Source organism: Heterocephalus glaber, unplaced genomic scaffold, assembly GCF_053883595.1.
Source record: "Heterocephalus glaber isolate CG9 unplaced genomic scaffold, H.glaber_assembly_v1.0 deba00000678, whole genome shotgun sequence".
In the NCBI taxonomy this organism is placed as follows: domain Eukaryota; kingdom Metazoa; phylum Chordata; class Mammalia; order Rodentia; family Bathyergidae; genus Heterocephalus; species Heterocephalus glaber.
The window spans coordinates 1963481-1984959 of NW_028258157.1; positions in this window are offsets into that span (position 1 = coordinate 1963481).

Below are 21479 nucleotides of genomic sequence, written 5' to 3' on the forward strand. Positions count from 1 at the left end.
TGCGGGGCCTCACTGTGTGCAGCTCTACCAGCCCACGCCTGCTCCCAAGGCCCGGGTCACATCGGTGATTCGGGGCTGATCATGCTCAGCCTGTCTCCTCCGCAGTGAGGGGCCGGCCCCGCTCGGGGAGGAAAGTGTCTGACGGAGCTGTTTCCAGGTTGAGCGCTGGCTTCCAAGCAGAGTCTCATTCTGGAGAGCTTGAGATTTGATGCCCTCCTTCCCAGGTCCAGGAGGAAAAGAGACCACAGAGCAATTCCTTAGCAACTGGGCACTGCCACCGACCTGGCCAAGGCCCCATATTCGTTTCATCGTTCCTAACTTTGCTGCTCATCAGATTTTGTAGAGGAATGAAAAAAAGAGTTCGATTTCTGTGGGGATTCTGACTGAAAACGAGGCATGGAGCACCAGAATCCAGATTCTGAGCCACTTCTCCGGTTCTTTTCCATTTCAACGCTCAGGCTTTTGAAAACCAGCTTGGTACCACTAGGGAGACAGAGAAACATGACAACTGCAGGCTTCAACCAAGCCCGTCAGAATCTGCATTTGGCTAAGAACCCCAGGTAGACTTGTGTGCATTCAATCAAACAACCCAGGTCTAAGGTGTTTGACAGTGCCCAGGCACGCGACCTGACAGGGAGGAAGATCACAGAAGGCCTGGTGAGAGAATTCGTGGTTTTCACAAGTGGATTGTTCTTGCCTCAAAATACATAATCCCTGAACTATTATATCAGGATAGCCCACACATAATTAATCCACAATAACAATCAGTAATAAAATCCCTGAGCTCTAGAATAAATCTGTCATAACCAGGAAACCATAAACAGTTGTACACAGTTGATTTCTTTAAGATATTCAGGACTACATATAACATAGAAACATCAAAATATTCACGGAGCTACTGGAGTGAACAGAAGAGGAGACGCTAAGTTACACCAACAAGAACGACTAAGACATAACTCGGGCAATGGGTCTTAGCTTTGCTGTATTTGTCAGAAATAGCAACCGTAAAATCAAGCCAGTTGGAGACTCTTCATAGCTTACTAATGTAAAAAGACCAGGAAGCCAAGAGAAACAGAATTTGAAGTTTAGGGAATAAAGTCTGATAAGGTCTATTGATGTTTGTACATTGTTAAAAGGAACATTGATCATATGTCCACAAGTCCTACCCACACAATAAGCCCTATCTGCTATTGAAGACAAGCAGATAAGGAATAGAGTGTTGTCAAATCAGCTTCAAAATCATTTCTATGGGATCAGGTTTTGTCATTGCAAGATCAAAGCCAGGCATCTCTCAGGAGAATAATTACCACAATCAGTTCAGATCTGATAACAGCGTCATAAAATCACCACTGGAATCTTGCTGGAAGGATGAGGAGAGAGGCAAGGAATGAAACTGCTTAAAAGTTGTGCTTGCATTCTGAAAGGGCTTAAAGATTAAAGCCAGTTGAGTCTGGAACCAAACAATCAGAGGTCTTCTTATGCACCAGGCCATATTCCTGTATTCAAGGTTCCTAATTACTGCTGCCATGTCATTTATTTTCACAGAGATAATTGAAGGCCGATTTGTTTTCCTACCTCACACTAAAGAACATGCATTTGCCTAGGGGAAAATAAAATAACTGAGTTGTGTGGCCCCTTCCTTATGGTCCTATGACACCCAAGGAAACTACTCTGTTCATTCTGGCTGCATTCACAACCATTAGTGCAATAGCTCGGAGAGAATAAAGGAATTATTTTGCCAGGAAAAATGATAGAAGAGGAGGAAAGACAGGTGGAAAGTTTTTTCTAGAATTTGCTGAAGATCCTAGAAGAAGCTACAGATAGAGGAAAAAGTGACAGATAGAGGAAAAAGCATGGTTAATTAAGCTCAGAGTGGGTGTTCCTGACACACTGCGTAGCCTTGCGTGTCTGTTCACTGTGAGCAGCGACAAAGGCTTTAAAAACAAGAAGAGGGCAACCCCAGTGTCTAAGGTGAGCGAGAATGAAACTACACCAGCAAGAGCTTCATGTTACTGAGATCTAACTTTTGAGAAGTTACGCTGGTTTTTTAAATAAAAAATAAATGAAGTCAACATACACAATCTTGATTTTAATGCAGTTATTTAATAATAACTTCCAGTCAGTTGCCGCTGATGGATTTTAAAATCTATTATAGAATTTAAACAACTGTAAGTGGATTCTTCTCTGCAGTAACTTGGAACAGAAGTACTTGATAATGCTTGACTGTCACAGGCCACAGAGAGGCTTAGATGCACATATTAAAACAAAATCCCCCAAAATGTTTCCAGGCCATGGTGCGACTGTCTTCAAATAAGAGCTCCGTCATGTACATATACACATGCACACATGCATGCTCTGTATAAACATACACATGTAACACATGTGGTCAGGTGGATACCTGGCCAGGGAAAATGCCCGACAGAAAACTAGACGACACTAAGCTACTGGCATGGTTTTAATCTTGGACATGCTCCGGGTTCCACCGGGGAGCTCAGGGAGGCTTAAATGTACCAATCCTGGGCCCCATTCGACCAAGAGCTCCTGATGTCACCAGTGTGGGCCAGCCCAGGTGCTGGGGTTTTTAAAAATAGTCCCAGGTGACTCAATTGTCAGGTAAAAAATGAACAGTTCTGAAGCTAATGTGGTAATGATAGTGCTTAGATTTCTTCTCTTTCAACAATCACACCAGGAGTCCCCAATTCTCTCTCCCAGAGTTTTATTGGTTTTTCACCCGGTTTGGAGTTTTTTGGCTGCAAACAAAAGAAGAATGCTAGTAAAGCATGGCTAGCATCCCTGTGCACTCGGACCTGGGGCTGGCTGGGCCCGAGGTGATTACCCCACTGCCTGTGCGCCTGCTCTGAGCTCTCTTGGTTCCCTTAATCCTGAGTCTCAGCGTCGCCATCATGGAATAGATGTAATAGCCATGTGCACTAATCGATTAACTCTCTTTGGATTTGGGGGTCAATTCCTAAGATTCAAAGTCTGAGATGTGACTCCCTTACACATGTGATTGTTTTGAAGCTGAGCACATATATTTAATACTTTAAATAACTGCAGAGTTGGCTGTAACAGTAGAAACTCTGTTTTATCAGTGCGGTATTTATGACATTCTATAGCCATTATACGTACTGCATGAATTAGATAATGTCTAGGCTCTCTCCAACTTTTCAAAAGCTGATCATACTCAGATGTAACCTGAAATTCTTTATCTGTCATGCAAAACCCTGAAATTAATCCCTTTGCTACATTTCCAACTGTGTCTTCTGGTGTATTTTCCCTGATCCTCTGTACCCGGGAATAATACCAGGTGACTGCTCCTCCTCAGTCACTCCAAGCAGGGCCTTCTCTCCCTGCGGCTTCATCTCTTAAACAGTTGCCCGGCTGCCTCATGCAATTTCCCTTCAAGAACATACTCATTGTAAAGTCCTTTCCCAGCCGTTTCTCAGAATCACCCTGTCTTCATCATGCTTAATCCCTGACTTTATTTTTATTCTACACTTTTCAAATATTTGAGGTCTCACATATTCATTTACTGACTAATGCCAAACACACAAACATACACAGGGGAATGTAATGTAAATCCCAATTTAAAGATATCTCCCATTGTGATAGCCATGCACTTATAATTTTTGTCATGTACTCCATAAATATCGGTTGATTAATAAGCAATATGGAAATAAAAAATCACTAGAGATGATTTTTTAAGACAAGCACTTAGTGTCTTTTGTTACTCATGTTTCTTGACATTCTTAATCCAACTGTAAATTGAAAAACTTCAGGGTAAGATTAATGAAGAGTGTGCAGCTGGCAGACTGAATACCTTCATTCAATTTTATGCTTCCAGTTGGGCTTTTATCTAGATGATCAATCATTTTCATGTACATATAATGCTTATCTTTGGAAAATTTTGACATACAAATAATTCACCATCATGCCTAAGGTTTGTGTTGACTTGAAGCATTATCAAAGATGATAATATTATTTTATCGGTACATACCACACGTATGCTCACAAGCAAAGAACACGGTGTTTGCCCAGAAAAAATATGGTAGAACTTGAGAAAATTTATATTGTGAAACTTTTTCAAGAGTCAACAAAAGAAAGACTCAAAGAATTGGGAAGTACAAAGATTTCAGATAAATGACTGCTTTTTAAATATTTAAAGTCTATTTGGAGAGGTAATAGACGAAGAGGCAGAAGAAATTAGAGTGCGTTTGTGACGAACTGATGGCAGGGGAAGCAGATTCAATTCTGATCAGAAAGCAACTCCTGCAGTCAGAAAACTACCATGGTAGAGGCGTGGCCGTGCTGGGGTCGGCAGGGAAAGGGAAACACCCGGGCGACCTAGGTGAAATATTGAGAGAAAGAATGAACAATAAGAACAAAATTTGCTAACCCAGCCAGAACCCAATGTAAAACACTCGGTAGCTAATTGACTTCCACAAAAGACATAGTGATTGGGGATACACACGAAAGTTACTGCCTGCACAGCTTGTATTTGGGGGAAGAACCAGTCCGCGAGTGTTTGGAATGCCCTCTGAGCTGGCAGTGGCTCACAGGTGTAAGCATGTCTGTCTTTCCAACGGCGGAGGAAGGTGACGCATCAGAGCCAGGTGAACAGGGCTGCTCATGCTCACAGTGCGAATGGGCGGAGCAGTCTGCCTGTCGGATGGTTCTGCAGCGGAAACTAGCAGGCGCTTCGCGCACAGCGATGCTGCTGTGACTTCACGCTGCTCCTTGCTGCTCCTTGCTGCTCAGATCCTGAGAGCTGGTTAGTGTCGCGCTCAATCACGCTGCCTATTTTGCTCAGATCTCTAACGATTACATTAGAACGCAGCCCTCACTGGGGGCTGTTTCTTTACATAGCTGTCCCAGTGGTATTGCTCTACCATTTCTATGCACATTGCTCTTTCTTTACTTTCCTCTTTCCTCCTCCTCCCTGCTCCCCATGAGTCCCCACCACCCTCGTGTTCACACACTGACACAACACACCAAGGGTGTGCAAACGACAGTGCCTTCACTTTCCTTGTCAGAGTGGCTGTTGAGGGAAGGCCTGGGCTGGCCCGTAAGAATAGAAGGATGGTCAAGCTCTTCCCTGAAATGTGGACAGCAGAGACAACTGACAGGGGCAGGGGCTATCCAAAGCCATCTCCAAAGAGCGATGTTCACACTTACTAGACAACTTATCTTCTCTGGTCTTCCTCCTGTTATATATCGTGCAATTTTACAAATCTGCCTAATATTCCAACCATGGAAAATCAGAAACAATAAGTATAGTTCAGAGGGTATAAAATGCAACAAAGAACTGAGATTAAATAAAATAGAAAACTGTCAATTAAAAGAGGAAGAGAAGTGTGTAATTCATGTGTCACGTGACATAGCAAATGTCATTGATATTGGAAACTAAATTTAATTGAATATTTCATTCTCTCCTGTAGACAAAATAAACAATTATTTCATATAACTTTTTATTCCACCAATAAGACTCCCCATGTTTTCTGAATCTTGTTCTTAGCCCTTATGTATAGCTTATGATCTTGTTAGAAATTTTGTAACAGATTATGAAACAAAATCTTGAAGATACAAAAAGTTCTTCCTTAAAGATAATTTTAAAAATAACTGTTAAATAAATATTTAAAATTATATTTCTTCTAATTATCTTCTCATTATAATTAATCTTTACATAATAGTGTGAAAACTTTGGGTGCTTTTGATACTTAATTTAAAACTAAAAACTGATACTCTGATAGAGGAACAGCTTCTAGCCACACCACGAAGACTCCTACCTACGTCCTATGACAGGAGGCCCCTGCTTTCTCGCAGAGGGGATCTTATCATTGGTGGGTTTCACATGGTCATTCTTTCTAGTTGGTGCACAGGCAGTTAGGTTTGCACTGTAGAAAGACATCGAGTTGTTCTGGTGCATCTTTGCCCATCATAGAGCAAACGATATTCTATTTTCCGTCTCTCAAGGAGACACTGTCGAGAGATGTATGATGACAGAAGACTACTTCTATAACCTCTGTAGAAATTTGAAGTTTTGGAGAAGGAAAATCAATTTTCTTCAAATAAAAACCACTGTGATAGTTCAGAAAGGATTGTTTTTTTCCAGCATGAAACAGAATAGTTTAATGTAAAATTTCTGATTTGGGGGAGTACCATAAAATACATTATATGGACTTTACTTTAGATATGTAGATGTTGTAAAATAATAGCATTTGATAGCTTAAGACCGTTGTGTTCAAGCACTTTGATAGCATGTTCCGCAGCCCCTCCCCTGTCCCCCACCACGCTCCCGAGAGCCCAGTGAAGGTGGTGCGGGAGGGGTACGGCCAGGAGGAGGATTGGGAACTGGCTTCAAACCCAGACCTGTCAGACTCCCAGAACCTCACTTCCTGGTGAGTTCCAGGCATATCACTTCCACGTCTCTGAAAAGCAGGTACCAAGATAGTGTAAGCTCTTGGGTGTGGGAAATATCTGGGAAAGACACGGGTGAATAGAAGAAGGAATAGGTGGAACGTGAAAGCCTGAGTCCTCTGAGAGACAGATACCAAAATGAGATGAAAATACCAGGCTTTTCTGTCGGGAAAGTCTTGTGAAAGGAAGTAGCCCGTGAAACCACGACGCAAGTCCTGCCTCAAAGCAAGGCCAGGGAAGGGCGGGTGGGAGAATCTCACCCAGCTGTTCAGGCTCACAGAGGCTCAGAGACCTCAAGGGGGGTGGCAAGGTCTGCACTATGCTGCCAGGAGCAGGGCTGCATCACCTTCCCTGTGAGACTCAGCCTGGCAGGCAGAGTTTCCCTGCCAACTGGACTGCAGCTGTCAGTTACTGATTGGTTCTTCTCCCTGCAAGTGGAGGCCTGCAAGCTCCATGGTGCAAAAATAATTTGGTAGCTATTAGTTCAGAGAGGGAAGAAAAAGTATTCAGTGGAAGAGTCTCAAACTCTACTGTGTAAGTACTCCCTGTGCTACCTCGGAAGTACCACCAGGTTATCTTGAGCCTCAGGGGGAAGACTGACCCGCAGGGAGACCACCCCACACCAGGCACAAATGGCGCAGTTCTTACAGTGAGGCCAACCTGGGGAAGAAAGTGGCCCTGAAATAAACACACAGCCAATTCTAAAGGTGCAGGAGTTGGAGGCTGACAGCCAGCTAAACTCCTTGGAGAAAGATCACTCTTGAAGACAGGTCTGACAGGAGCACTTTCATGGTTGTGACAGGATTTCATAGAAAAAGCGAGCTTGAAAATGATCCATGTAGGAAATTCATGACTTTGCAGATTTGCAGTGTAACAGCCAAGTGACATCACATCGTTAATTGTCATGCAACTAAGACTAAAAGCGTCTTTGTCCTCCACTCGGAATTATTCCTACCACACTTCCGTGCATTTTCAGAATTCACTTATACAATCGAAGAAACTTTGTATCTCTTACCCCTACCCCCCTAACCATCAAATAGATAGACAGAAATCACAATTTTGGAGTTGCATCCTAATTCAATCTTTCTTTGTTCTCTCTGTGAATTTTGAAATTGTTATTGAAATTTCCAATCAGAGAGGATCATGTGGGCAAAGCTAAGAATGAAGTGGCTTATTAATAAGTTGATTGATTTCAAATCCGTTTAATCCACGGGTTAGGGTCAGAAATGACCTCTCGGAGCAATAATGAACCACAGGGATCACTGGCCTGGACTGATGGGTGTCTCATGAAGTCTCTCACGGCTTGGTGTGGTCACTCTCCACTAACACAGTCCTTAGACTAAGTCTGCAGAGCTTTGATCCTTGTACTACATTTAAAAACACCCTTCCTGAGATATAATTCACATTGTAAGTTTCACTTACAGCATATCATTGGCATACTTGATATAGAATGCCTGTACCCATTAGGAGGCTGTTTCATATATTTTTATTTTCCTGTACAAACTACCATTGATTTGCAGATGAACAAATGAATCCATGGTTAGAATTCCACTTCCTGGCTTACCGAGCAGCGAGAGAGGAGGCAGGATTGTCCAGCTCCTTGGAGCCAGAGAGCATCAAAGGAAAGTTCGCGCTTCTTTGGGTGTGGTTATCTTCAGCTATCTGGAGATTTTTTTTTATTGGTAAAGAAGGAGAAAGTCTTAAAAAGCACTCTTTTACATTTCATTAAGTTGTGTGCATTCTACACGTTCTGCTTCTGGAACTTAAAATACTTTATAGTATTTTCTTCTTAAATACTCAAGAAAAATGAATGCAATGTATGTTGAACTTTAAATAAAGCAAATTCAAGAGATAAAATTAAAGAGGTTGCCATGCATTCAGTTGTTCTTGTGGTAACAGATCTCTCCAAGGGGTTATAAAGTTAAGGGTTTTGTCCACATTTTTGTCTTTTCCTCTAATTTCTTTTAGTTCTTGAATAACTAACATGTTATTAACTCATTAATTAAGCTATATTTTTGGTGTGTTTTCCTGGGTCATGTTTATAAATTTTTGTCCAAAATAGAAAATATCCTACCTCCTCTATGAAGCTTCTTGGTATACATACCCAGTGATGTCTCTTTCCGTATTGTTTTCAGAAAAAAACAGAATAGAACAAGTCAAGAATATAAAATGAAACTGACATTAGCCATATGAAGATAGTCAATTTTACAAGAGGATTTATATAATTTTTTATACATGAGCTTTGGCTGAACAATCTAGATCATAAAATTGTATCAGGAAAATACTGGGAGTTTTGCTACACACTATCATTTACCAAAGAAAAAAATCAAGAATCTTTGCTTCACTAAAGGCTCATTTACCAGGGTTGAGACCTGATGTGAACTTAGGGATCCTGTAATTCAGTTGATTTTCTGTGCGCACCTCTAGAAAATAAACAATCAGCGACCGTCTGGGTCAGGGAGAACTGTGACGGTCAGGTCAGAGGAAGTCCTCCCTGCCTAGGGCCTGCCCACTTCACCTGCTGGTTTATTTATCATTTGTGCAGCAACTCAAAGTTATTGCATCCTTCTGCGTCCGTGTCGTGGCACTTTTGTGTTAAAGACTATTTCCAAGCCTCTCCACAGCCGTGTAAATTTAGCTCAAAGTATATGAACATGGCTGTTTTGGAAAATTCAGTGTTTTGCTGCTTGGCTTTTGTGCAGCCTGGATGTGATTAAAAACCTTGCCCACAGGAAGCACATTTGTACAAGCGGGAAAGAGTTTTTATTTCCTTGACTGCTGTACAAACTGAGATGCTGGATGAGAAGCGAAGGGAAGGAGTTTCTGTGAACCCCTCAGAATGATCCGAATCCGTGGGGAAATCACAGTGCAGAGGGCAGACAAGAACAAGCATTGAGGTTAAAAGTGTGAGAAGTAGCTTTAATCGGTCACTTTCTTACTGTCGCCTCTCTGTCACTGTCACTGCACTCCCAGGTGAGACAATGAGAACAGCTGTGTGGTGAACAAACGAGAAGTCTAGCAAAAAGTGAGAAATTAAAAAACAAAAAAGTACTCAATTTGCAGCTATTGTGAAAATTAGTTCATACTTTTGCTTGGATGCATCCTAGTCTCTATTACAGAAAAATTAGAATGCATTTTGTAAAACTAACATAATGATAAATGAGATTTTACAAGTCCAAGTGGAAGGTAGAACTAGAACTAGAATTTAATTCTGTTTAATCTGCATTTATTACTTACTTTAAATAAAAATCACATCTAACTTCCACAGAAATTAAACCTTCGCTGGATTATGTGACATCTAAACTCCAAGATTCACTGCTGGCTAGGTTCTTTTAACACCCCTTTACTACTTGAGTATTCAAAATCAACATTCGGGAAGCGGAGCATGCTTCGTTTCCATCACAGGGAGGTTGTGGTGGCATTAGACACATAGTTTGCAAGTCTTCACACTCAAAGGCATGATATGATATTTTGGGCAAGGGTGTGCACTCCACAACGCTCTCGATTTTATTGTATATTATTTCTTGGTGGAATTTTAAACTCAGTTTATGTTATTGCTCTAAGGTACTTCACTCCAGGTAACTCAGGATGTATTCAAATATACAATAGAAGTGAAAGATTTGCTGATACCCTAGAGGCACTGTGGTCATATGTAAATTTTACAAATCTGCTCGGAGCACCAAATAGAGAGGTGGTCAGGGGAAGCAAAATGCTTCCTATCTTCCAGCTTCTTATTTCATATATGCAAAATTATTCCATTAAAATAGTGAATGTTGCCTAAAACAACAGAACAGAAAATTTAGGTGGGGCTTGAAAATCCCCAACAGGGACTACCGTGGTGCAGCTGTGGAAGTGAGTATAGTGGGAATTTTCAACTTATTCCAATTTTGGGGGCAGCATTCGCTACTTAATGAATGATTTTCCGTATATGAAGTAGCAAGCTAGGCCGTAGGAGGCGTGACATCCCCTGCTGTTCTGCCGGATCCCTTCTCCATTTCTTCTGGAACCAGTGCTCGACTGGCATTGCTAGGCCACCCTAGCCTGTGTGTTCTACTGTGGGTCTCAATCTTTAAACTGTGTCAGCAATCTTAGTTACAGAAACTTAACTGGGCCAATGAAAAGGTGCCATGTCCTTCGAGCCACAGTTATTGGGACAATTATTGAACTTCTATATGAAAACATAAGACCCTGAGCATTTACATGAAAGGAAGAGAAAACATTCCTATTGCAGGATGACTGTCAGGGCTGAACCAAGCCTGGCTCTCTCAGAAGCCGCATAGGCTCAGGACCTGAAGTGAGTCTGTCACCAGAAGGAAGAGCAAGACCGACATGTAGGGAGAAGTCCACTGGGGAGAGGGACGGGGGCCTGGATCATCCGGAAACCCACCAATCATTCTCTTCTGTTCTGCATCACCTAGGTGGAACTGACTCACCCCCTTCAGAACTGACAGAGCCTGCACAAATGCAGTGAAATAATAGCCTGAAAAAGGAGCCATGCACCATGACTTACTCTCCTGGAAATGAACGTATAGCAAAAGCACAATTAGTGAAACAGTGATATGTGGAACTTTGGTAAAAGAATTGGTAAGACAAACCAGAAGATACTACGCTGAAAAGGATGACACATGTGCAGCTCTGTTACTTCTTTCTAGTTAATTCTTGTGTGTGTGCATGTACATTTGTGTGTGCACGTTTGCATTGATGTGTATTAGTGGTACACTCTTGAGGAGCAGGCTCCCTGGAGGATGTGTGCATGATGCCGCAGGCAGCGGTTTTAGGGAGCTCACAGGCCCGCAGGAGGGGAGTCCACGCTGCCCTTCTGCGCGCTGCAGAGCTGAGGATTCAGCAGCTGCTCTGTCCAAGGAGATGGAAGCCACGGAGCGAGGGGCCAAGGACGCAGCACCAGTGCGAGGTCAAAGGCCTGGAGCTCCTGGAGGCTCACTGGTGTGAGTGCATGGGAAGGGGAAAGAACCTGGACACCTCATGTGTGAGGGCAGCAGCAAAGGCTGAACCGGCCCTTCAAAAGTGGACCAAGTTCTTTCTTCTTCCCCTTCTCTTCCACCCAAGCCACAAGCCTGTGAGTTGGTGCCATGCACGGCCGGCCAGGGTGGGCCTTCCCCCTCAGAGTGCTCCCTACATGTCCGTCTGTGGGCCACAGGCACCCAGGGCTGGGCGCTACCACCCGGCCAGGGCCTTCTCTCCCTCCAGTGAGGCTGCCATGTAACAGTGAAGTCACAGTGTGCTGGAGCCGGGCGGGCTGGATCGTTATACAGATCCCATCATGGTGAACTCTCAGAGTGAGCAGTGCACACTCCCACATGCACTAACATCTGCGTCCACCGGAGCACGATCGAGCCATGCACTCAGCATACGCGTGTGTGCTTGCACACTGCAGGTGTGTTTATGTGCTGAACAGGCACGCTAAAAATTACAGTGCAAAAGGAAAAATAATACAAGTAGGTGACTGGTTAATGGCTCTAGGGCTAGTGAAGAATATATTATCCTGAAAAATCACAGATAATACACAGATAATAGAATGCTCAATAAATCAGGAAACTACAAATAAACTCAAAACAAAAATAGTAAATGTTACTAAGCAAGAGATGAGATGATTAAATGAAGAAACAGAAAAGATTAATAACTGCATTTAAATCTTCAGTGCTCTCAGTACGCACAGAATGTGAATCAAATTATGAGGTAGAGCGAGCCAGAGCGAGGAGAGCTGCGCAGTGCGACGAGAGGACAGCAAAGGGAGCACCGTAGCACTGTCACAGCAGCTCAGCCTGCACCCTCACGCAAGGAAGTCTGCCAGCTCCGACAGAACTTCCAGTGGTTTCTTTTGTCTGTCTTTCTTTCTTTCTTTCTTTCTTTCTTTCTTTCTTTCTTTCTTTCTCTCTCTCTCTCTTTCTCTCTCTCTCTCTCTTTCTTTCTTTCTTTTCAGTACTGGGGATCGAACTCTGGACCTTGCACTTGCAATGCAGGCGGTGGCACCAGTGAGCTAAATCCCCAGCCCTCCAATGGTTTCTTTTAACGGGAACTTTGGGAGTTCTTCCAAAGCAAAGACTTTCATAATTGTTTCTGCATAGCTATTAAAAAATATAAAACACTTCAATAACTTTAACTTGGGCCGGGGATTTAGCTCAGTGGTTTCCTCGCCTGCTGCACAAGAGCAAGGACCCGAGTTTGATCCCTGGTACAAAAAAAAAACCCCCAAAAAACCCCCAAAAAACTTTAACTTAAAAACAGTTAATTCCCTTTGCTACTTTCAAACAAAGAAAGATTTGGAAGTCAATTCATTTTTATTAAAAACAATGATAAAAGTAATGTGCATGAATAGATACAATAAACAGGAAGAAAATACTTACTATGTTTATTACTTTGTAAAACAAACAAGCAAAACAAGAAGGGAAAGGAAGAAAGGGGACAGGAGATTTAGCTCAGTGGTGCCGCCACCTGCTTCTCAGGCATAAGGACCCGAGTTGGATCCCCGTACCAAAATACAACAAATGAAGGCAAGGAAGGGACTGGAATGAGTGAAGAGGGAGAGCTGTCCAGAAAAAGAAAAAAATTGTTAGTTTTGGGCATGAGAGATGATTTATACGAGATTCACCATACATTTATAATTCTTTAGGGTATTTCCTTTAGGAAATCTTTAAGAACTTTATTACAACCATCGTTTTTAATTTCCAAGGATAGAAATACATTATTTTCCTTGGCTAGAGATCTGAAGCATTCTCAAATTATTCTTAGCTGTTTTGGGGAAAATAAGGTTTAAAAGCTTTCTATGATTAATTTTAACTTCATTATTAAGACCTGAGAAATGAGCCCAGCATGTCACCAAAATTAGGATTTAAAAATATTGAGCAAAAGAGGCTGTGAATTAACTGGTTACTATAAAGCCTACTTACAAAGGAAAAAAGAAAAGAAATTCTACAAACACCAAAAAGGCAAAATTGGAAGGCCTTAAAGAAATAATGGTGAAGAGGAACAAATATCTACAGTCTTACATGGGGTTTTTTTTTTTTTTTTTGTACCAGGGATTGAACTCGGGACTTTGGGCTTCCAAGCCAGGTGCCGGAATCACTGAGCTAAATCCCCGGCCCTGTCTTACATGTTTTGACATAAGTTCATTTAATGTGTCTACTCAATTTCCAGGGAACATGGTTAGCAAAATCTGTAACAAAGAAGGGTCATTCCTGACTTTAATTTCCTAGATTTGAGCATAAGCAATGGCAGATTTTCCTGCCGCTGATTTCACACACTTCCCTCCTATAAATGTGTCTATTTCTCCCAAACTTTATATTGTGAAGCACCTGAAATTACACCAATATGAGCAGCGATGTGAAATTTAAAATCACTAGATAAGGAGTTACTAATTAAAAGTCTCAGAATCCCTGTCCTGAGCACAGAATGATTCCTGGGGACTTGCAGATGCCTCTCGGAGTCCTGCTGCACGGCAGCCCCCAGGAGGCTCTCATGGTGCTCACCGTCTGCTGCCTCAGCCTGCTGCAATGGACAACCAGGCCCTTTGTGACAGTCTTGTGACAACCTATGAAGGACCCAGGTAAGCCACCATTGGGTTACTGAGCCACAGAAATCACGAGATCAGGGAGGGTGCAGTTCTAAACTACTAAATGTTGGGTTAATTTGCTTAGTAACAATGAATGACTAATGCACACATTTTATTTCATTACAGTGAGTTCAAATACACCAATAATGTACACAATAATTCCACCAAAATGTGGAGATACTACATTTGTGGTGATACCTAAGGTAGTAGGTTTCTAAAAACCACTGAATTTCAGTTGTTTCTAAATACTTCACTCAAGAGAAATTCTTTAATATATCTCATAAAGCAGCTTTTCCAGTTTTATCTATTACTGGTGAACTGGAAGAAGAAAAGGAAAGAAATGCAAGTTGAGAAGAATTTTCTCAAGTGTATGTAAGAATGGTACTGGGCATGTATAACAGGGCTATGATAGTCAAAGTCTCCTCTCTCCAGAAGGAGCACTTCTGTAGATACTCATTGATCTATTAATACTTACTCAGTATGCTGTTCATCAGAAGCTCCCTTTGGAGGTGTGTGAACCACAAGGCTAAGTAGTGCGCACTATTTGATTTCCCTCGAGCTACAGCTTGGAGGTTGTATATCAACACTACAGTTGGGCTGTGGTTCCCTAAATCCATGTCCATCACCATGATGCTGACCATTTATCCAGTGAGATTTGAAGCTGAATGACTTGGATTTCACTTTCTTTCTTTCTTTCTTTCTTTCTTTCTTTCTTTCTTTCTTTCTTTCTTTCTTTCTTTTTTTCTTTCTTTTTTCTTTGTACTGGGGATCAAACTCAGGACCTTGCGCTTGCAAAGCAGCTGGTGGAACCACTGAGCTAAATCCCCCGCCCTTGGATTTTAATTTCTTACTAAAAATCACAGTTAGATTCACTTACATAATCCTCTCTTCATTCAATTTATCTATAATATTTACACAGACTTATAAATTGTTTATAATAAATTATAATAAATATATAATCCACTAATCAATAAATTATAGAGAGAAGCATATATATTTTTTATAATAATCAATAATATATAAAAAGCATGATTTCATGGAAGATAAAATTCCCATATGTTAGTCAATATATGAAAAAACTAGATGATGCAGTTTGCGTCTGTGAATGAAGCCTAGATTGTGGATTTCGAATAACTTCTAGAACTCATTTTGCAGGTAAAGCCCAAGATTTTGTCATTTTCCAGATATAATTTGTATATTAGACATTTCAACTTCACTATCTATTGTCATTAAATATTTTTAAAAATTTCTTTTTCCCTTTTATGAGGTGGAGTGAGATTTTGATTTAGCTATCACTTTTTAGCAGAATCTGAGGTTGTTATCAGTATTAGGGGTGAAGTAACCTTATTTCTGCTACTTCCATGCTACATGCAGGTGAAGTCCTTCCCTATATCTGACTTATTCAAACTTCCTGTGGAAGCTGCTGTCTGAAAAAATGACACAAAACCAAATAAGGAAACATGTTCTTGATTATTTCTCTGTTCCATCATGCAATTTTTGCAGTGGCCACTTCAGTGCTGACCAGCTAGCAGTTCAATACTTATGCTAAAGACAAAGTCTTTCTCTTGTTTTGGAGGAAATTCTGCTTCACATGCAACTCTTTCCAAAGATGAAAATGTATTTCTTTGTTACACAGAAGATAGTATTTTATCATAATTTCACATAAACTGAAATTTATTGTAAAATTTTCATGTTGCCTTCAAAATCTCGGTCATAATTATGGTAGTACTTCATTCCACTTAAGTCTCTGTTTCTAAATGTTAAAGCAAAGATGGGGAGGAAATCATCCATGCTCTTAGCAAATAGCTGATGCTTCATCCAAAGAGAGACTGAAATACCAAGCACCCTGGGGAATTCGGGGCAGAGGGTCAGGACGACCACGTCCAGGCTGTCACCAAGCTGGTCGTGAGTTTCAGACAGGACACTCTCTCCTCAAACCGTGCACCCAAGAGAAACCGCCTATAACCTCTGTCCCTTCTCAGCAGTGCTAACTTTTATGAGTACAAAAATTATTTAATGACGTAGTTAATTCCAATGCTAAATGTCTTATGAAATATACCAAACCAAAATATATTTATGAATACCAATTGGAATTTAGCACACACATACACACATGTACCCTGATAAACGTGCATTTATAACAAAGGAAAGTGTTGTATACATGATGACTTCCCATGTAAAGACTAATTCGGCCCTGAGAAGGGCTTCAGTTTCTTCCTCTGAACTCCAGTCCCGGGGACTCCTCTTCCTTGCTGGAGGACATCATGCCACCTGGTGTACAGAGCCGGTGCTGCTCCCCAGAGTGGGGAGATAAACTGAGGGAGCGAGAGACGTGCAGCCTCAGAAGCCAGGAAACAAGATGCCTTACCCTTGTATGATGAGATTTAAAGGTGTGAGCGAGGAGTGAGTTTTAGATCAGACCAGGAAGGGACGGTGACAGCTGCCTTTAAGAACACAGCCATGGGGAAATGAGCACGAGGCGTTAATCCTGATTCTTTCTTCCCTACCGCATCTCACCGCGCACAAAGGCATTTATACAGAATTCACCAAGAACACAGGAGGTCTCGGGCTCCACCCTGATGGCAAAAAGCAATTACAAATAAAGAAGGCGCTGTAAATATCATCTCAAAGCTCTGTCCACCAAGAAGTTTCCCTAGTTATTTGTCCCAGTGACGATCCAAAATCATATCCAATAAATTGCAGGAAACAGAAAGAATAAATTAAACAAAGAGCACACTTGATCTCATTATGAGGAAAAGCATAGAAGCAAGTAAGCATGGAGGGAAGCAGACCCCTGCTTATAAGCAGGCGGAGAAAGCAGAAATGTAAGTATCCGATGACAATTTCCTTAATGTCCATAGCAGATAAAATAGTTGAGACATGAAAAACCGTAATAAACATCGCTGTATTTTCACCCTCTGCTGGCTCCACACCTGTGCTTGCTGGCCTTCCTGATGGCCGGAGGTCACTGGAGGTCTTGTCTCCGAGAGCCGCTGTGGGCTGTGTCTGGGCTTCCAGGAAACAGCAGGGACCAGCTGAACACAGGGAAAGAGCACAGTGACACTGCCGGAGTGACCCCATTCCATTCTCTCTGATCAACTCCCCATCGGCGGGGTCTAATTTATTGCCCAGCACTGTAGTCTCATAACCACAACAAGGTTCAGGGGAGGCTGCGAAGTGCAGACGAGGTGTGGTTACAGAAAGAGAAAGAATGTGTATGGAAACAGGCAGTTCTGTCAGTCTGCTTTTTCATCACTGAGTCAAACACCTGACATGCACAATATAAAGAAGGAAGGGTTAACTTGGCTCACAGTTTCAGGGGGTTCGGTCCATAGCCAGCTGGCTCCAAGGCAGGAACATCATGGCGGAGGGTGTGGCAGCGGGAAGCTGCTTAGTTCATGGAAGCAGAGCTGGGACAGTGCCAGAGAGGAATGAGGCCAGGTGTAGACTCCAAGGTCAGGTTTCCCTGACCCACCCTGCACCAGTGCTACAGCCAATGAAGTGCACACTGCAGCTTGGCTACATAGCAGCTATCAATCTTTGCTGAAAGTGCTGCTGTTTAAGTCTGAATTTGAATGCACCCATTGCTCATTAATGGTGATGTACAGAACATTCAGCTCCATTGGGATGCTTGATAAAAAATGATCAAGTGCAACATCATAACACTCCTTAAGCTTTTTCTTTTCACTCTGGGTCATCACTTAAATAATGATCGAGCAAATTGGTACTTGGTGATTTACCTATACTTTAGCTCTCACCTCAACACATTGGTAATTTTCCATGTCCTCTTAAGAAAACTGAGGGCTATATTTTTCCCAGGAAATAAAGTAAGGATTAACAGAACGATAGATAGATAGATAGATAGATAGAATATCACTTCCCACACACAGAAGTTCGGTAAATTTCCCTCCACACCCCATAAACTTATCCTACCTCTTTGTATACAAATTGCCTTCTTTGGTTGCACCAAGGGTGTCATACTTCTGGCTAGGGAAACTTTTATTTCACATAGATTTTTAAAAAATGTTTGCAGTGCATGCATCTTGCAACCTCCTTGGGGAGTGGGTATGTGTACGTGATGCAGCTTCTTTCTGCTTTTTAAAAATCCCCTTCCCTCCCCTCCCTCCTCTTCTCATTCTCTTTCCCCCTTTCCACTCTCATTGATATTATTAAACTTTCATTTATTTATTTATTTATGTTTTGGTACCGGGGATCAAACTCGGGTCCTTGTGCTTGCGCAGCAGGCAGCGAACCACTGAGCTAAATCCCTGGCCCAAAACTTTTAAAGCCTAGTAAAACTCTGAAGCTTTCAGTTAGGAAGACAGTGACTGAGATGGGGCACAGAGTAAGAGTCCGGTATGGGACAGGGAAGAATGAGGAGAGGGAAGAGGACAACCTGCACATGAAGGAGTTTGCTTCCCTTGCTCAGGCCTTTGAGAAGGATCTGGCCCTCAGGGACACACACTTAAAGAAGCCCTCACAGGCTGGGTTCAACCTCCAGTACTGAAAAAAAGTAAAACACACAAAGTATTTTAATAAAAATTACCAGCTGGAGCTGGGCATGGTCTATGCCTATAATCCCAGCACTCTGGGAGGCTGGGGCAGGGGCTGGCAAATGGTTAACTTAGCGATCTAGGGAGAATTTGTGTAAAAATGAAAATTAGAAAGGGCTGATAATGTAGCTCAGTGTGAACGTCCTGGGTTTACTTCCCAGTAACACACACACACACACACACACACACACACACACACACACAAATATCCTTCTAAAGCATATCCATGTGTCCATGCTACTCAAAGTGTGATTGCAAACCCGGAGAGGTGGCTCATGATTCGTCATCCCCACACTAGCATGCTGAGGCACAAGGATCCTGCGAGTCTGAGGCCAGTTTGGGCTACATAGGTAGTCTGAGGTCAACCTGGACTCGCTGTCTCTAGAAAGAAACAGATAAACAAATGACAACAAAGCGTGGCTGCAGCAGCTGGCAAACCCCTTGCTGATGCAAATCATGTGGATGAAGTAATCATTTTGACATTCCCAAGACCTTTGATGAGTCATGTGAGCGCCAGCCTGTAGCAGTCAGCAGTGCTTGTCACTGTACAGTATTTTAAAGGCAAATACCACAGGGTCCCTTCACTCTTATTGTGTGAAATGTTAGGTAAAATATTGTGATCTATTTATATTTGAATCAATAATTGCCTAACACCGTGCTTGTTCAATAATTATTTTATAAATAAAAGTACATGTAGCAAAGAAAAATTATTCTAAAGAAATGTAAACTTCAAATGCTGATACAGAAATACTACAGATAAAAAATAGTGATTATAGTTTACTACGTAAAACTTGAAAAATCACTAAAAGGGACATAATTATTTTTTGCATCACTGGTGTACAGAGCAAAACATCACATTGTACCCCATAAATATACAGTTGTTTGTCAATTAGAAACATGTTAAAAATAATCTTACTGATGCTAATATATTTATGTAACTGGGAAAATAAAATTGTCCCTTGGACTTTTCTAGGATAGAAATCAAGACAATGAAGACTCTGCTGAGTACAATTTAAATCCCAGCACTCTAAGAGACAGAGTCAGGAGGATCACAAATTTGAGCCCAGCCCAGTCAACTGAGAGAATTAAGGAGATCTTAATTGGAAAAAAAAAAAAAGGGACAGGGCTCTCAATGTAGCTCAGTGCAAAGGCCCTGCGTTCAATCCCCAGTACATAAATACACAAAGAGTACAACATACTCATAATTAAGTTCGTTTTTTCAGAGACTTGCTTTCTATAGCCTGGAAGACATCAGTAAGAGAATCCTCTCTCTGAAACTGTCTACTCTCTTGTTGTAGGCTTGAAAAAAGCACACTAATCCGAACTCTGAAAAATAAAAGGCTAATTTATTGGGAAAGATGCAGCTGGTAAATTATGAAAAGGTTAGGAAATCTATTTCCTTTCTTTCTATCATGTGTAATTTTAAAATCACATTGCCTAATAATCAGCATTTCATCTCATATGTATATGTGCAATTTAAAAATCTACCCTCCAGATGATTGCAATAATACACAAATGTGCCCACACTTCCCACCGAAGGGGAGATTGTTCAATAAAAACTGCTTTGGCGGCCCAAGGGCACCCATATACCCTAGACTTTGACATCACTTTATACATGTTCCCCAGGTGATGGTGTTAGATTGATTTATTGTTTGATGGACTTATTTTTGTGTAACGCTGGGGACTGAACTCAGGACCTCATACAAGCTAGGCAAGCTCTCTACCACTGATCTATGTCCCCAACCCTACTGCTACTTTCAAAAGAGTGTCTCAGAATTGCAGAGATACACTTCTCATGGAAAAAGAAGTACAAGGAGATGGTCTAAGGCCAATCCCTATGGGCAAGAGGCTTCAAGAACAAATAGGTGAAGAGCACAGTTCTAGAAGTTGGGAAAGGAAAGCATGTGGAACGGTGCTTATCAGAACACTGCTCACCAAGAGTTTAACTTCTCCCTCACCCGACCACTGCCAACCTATCTGTCTCCCAGGTGAAGCAGGCAGCAACAACGAATAAACCTTCTATGTATAAGGATGTCCAGATATTCAGTGTAAGTGATAGAAAAATGGAAAGTCACACTATTGATTTTCTTGGTTTTAGAAAGTGTCTTAGTTTCCTCAGGATGCTACAGAAAAATGCATAGACTGGGTGGCTGTATTTGTCAGCCTTAGTGTTGTTGGGACACAGTACTGTTCACCTACAACTTAGAGGAGGAGAGCTTCATGGTTTCCGAAGGTTCAGTCCATGGTGAGCAGGCTCTAAGGCAGGACTATTATGGAGGAAGGACACAGTGGAGCAAAGGTGCTTAGTTCATGGTGGCCAGGAAGCAGAGGAGGGGAAAAGTGCCAGGAAGGAAGGGGTGAGAAGAAGGGATGAAGGACCAGATATGGTATCCAAGATTACACCTCCATGGCCCATCTCCACATCCACTACTGTGCTCCACCAATGGAGGGGGGGCTGCCAAGCCAGTCAAGCTGAACTGTCACAGTGGCTTAAAGCACAGAAGTACATTTCTTATAGTTCTGAAAGCTGGGAAGTCCAAGGTCAAAGAGCTGATAAAATTCAGTCCTGGCGAGGGCCCACTGCCTAGATCACAGAAGCCACCTCCTCTGTGTTGCCACATGGTTCTTTGTCAGTGCATGCACATGGAAGGGAGGGAGGGAGGGAGGCAGGCAGAGAGAGACACAGAGAGACACAGAGTCAGAGAGAGAGACAGAGAGAGACAGAGTCAGATAGAGAGGAAGGGACGCAGGGAGCCTGTCTTCCTCTTCCTGTAGGGCACTAATTCCATCATGATGGCCCCAGCCTCATAACCTCTCCTGACCCCCATTACCACCTCAGCGCTTCCCCTATAAATACCATTGCATGGGGTTAGGGCTTTAAAATCCGACCGGGCTGGGGAATAAGCATTTAGCCCATGAGCAGAGACAACTGTCACTCA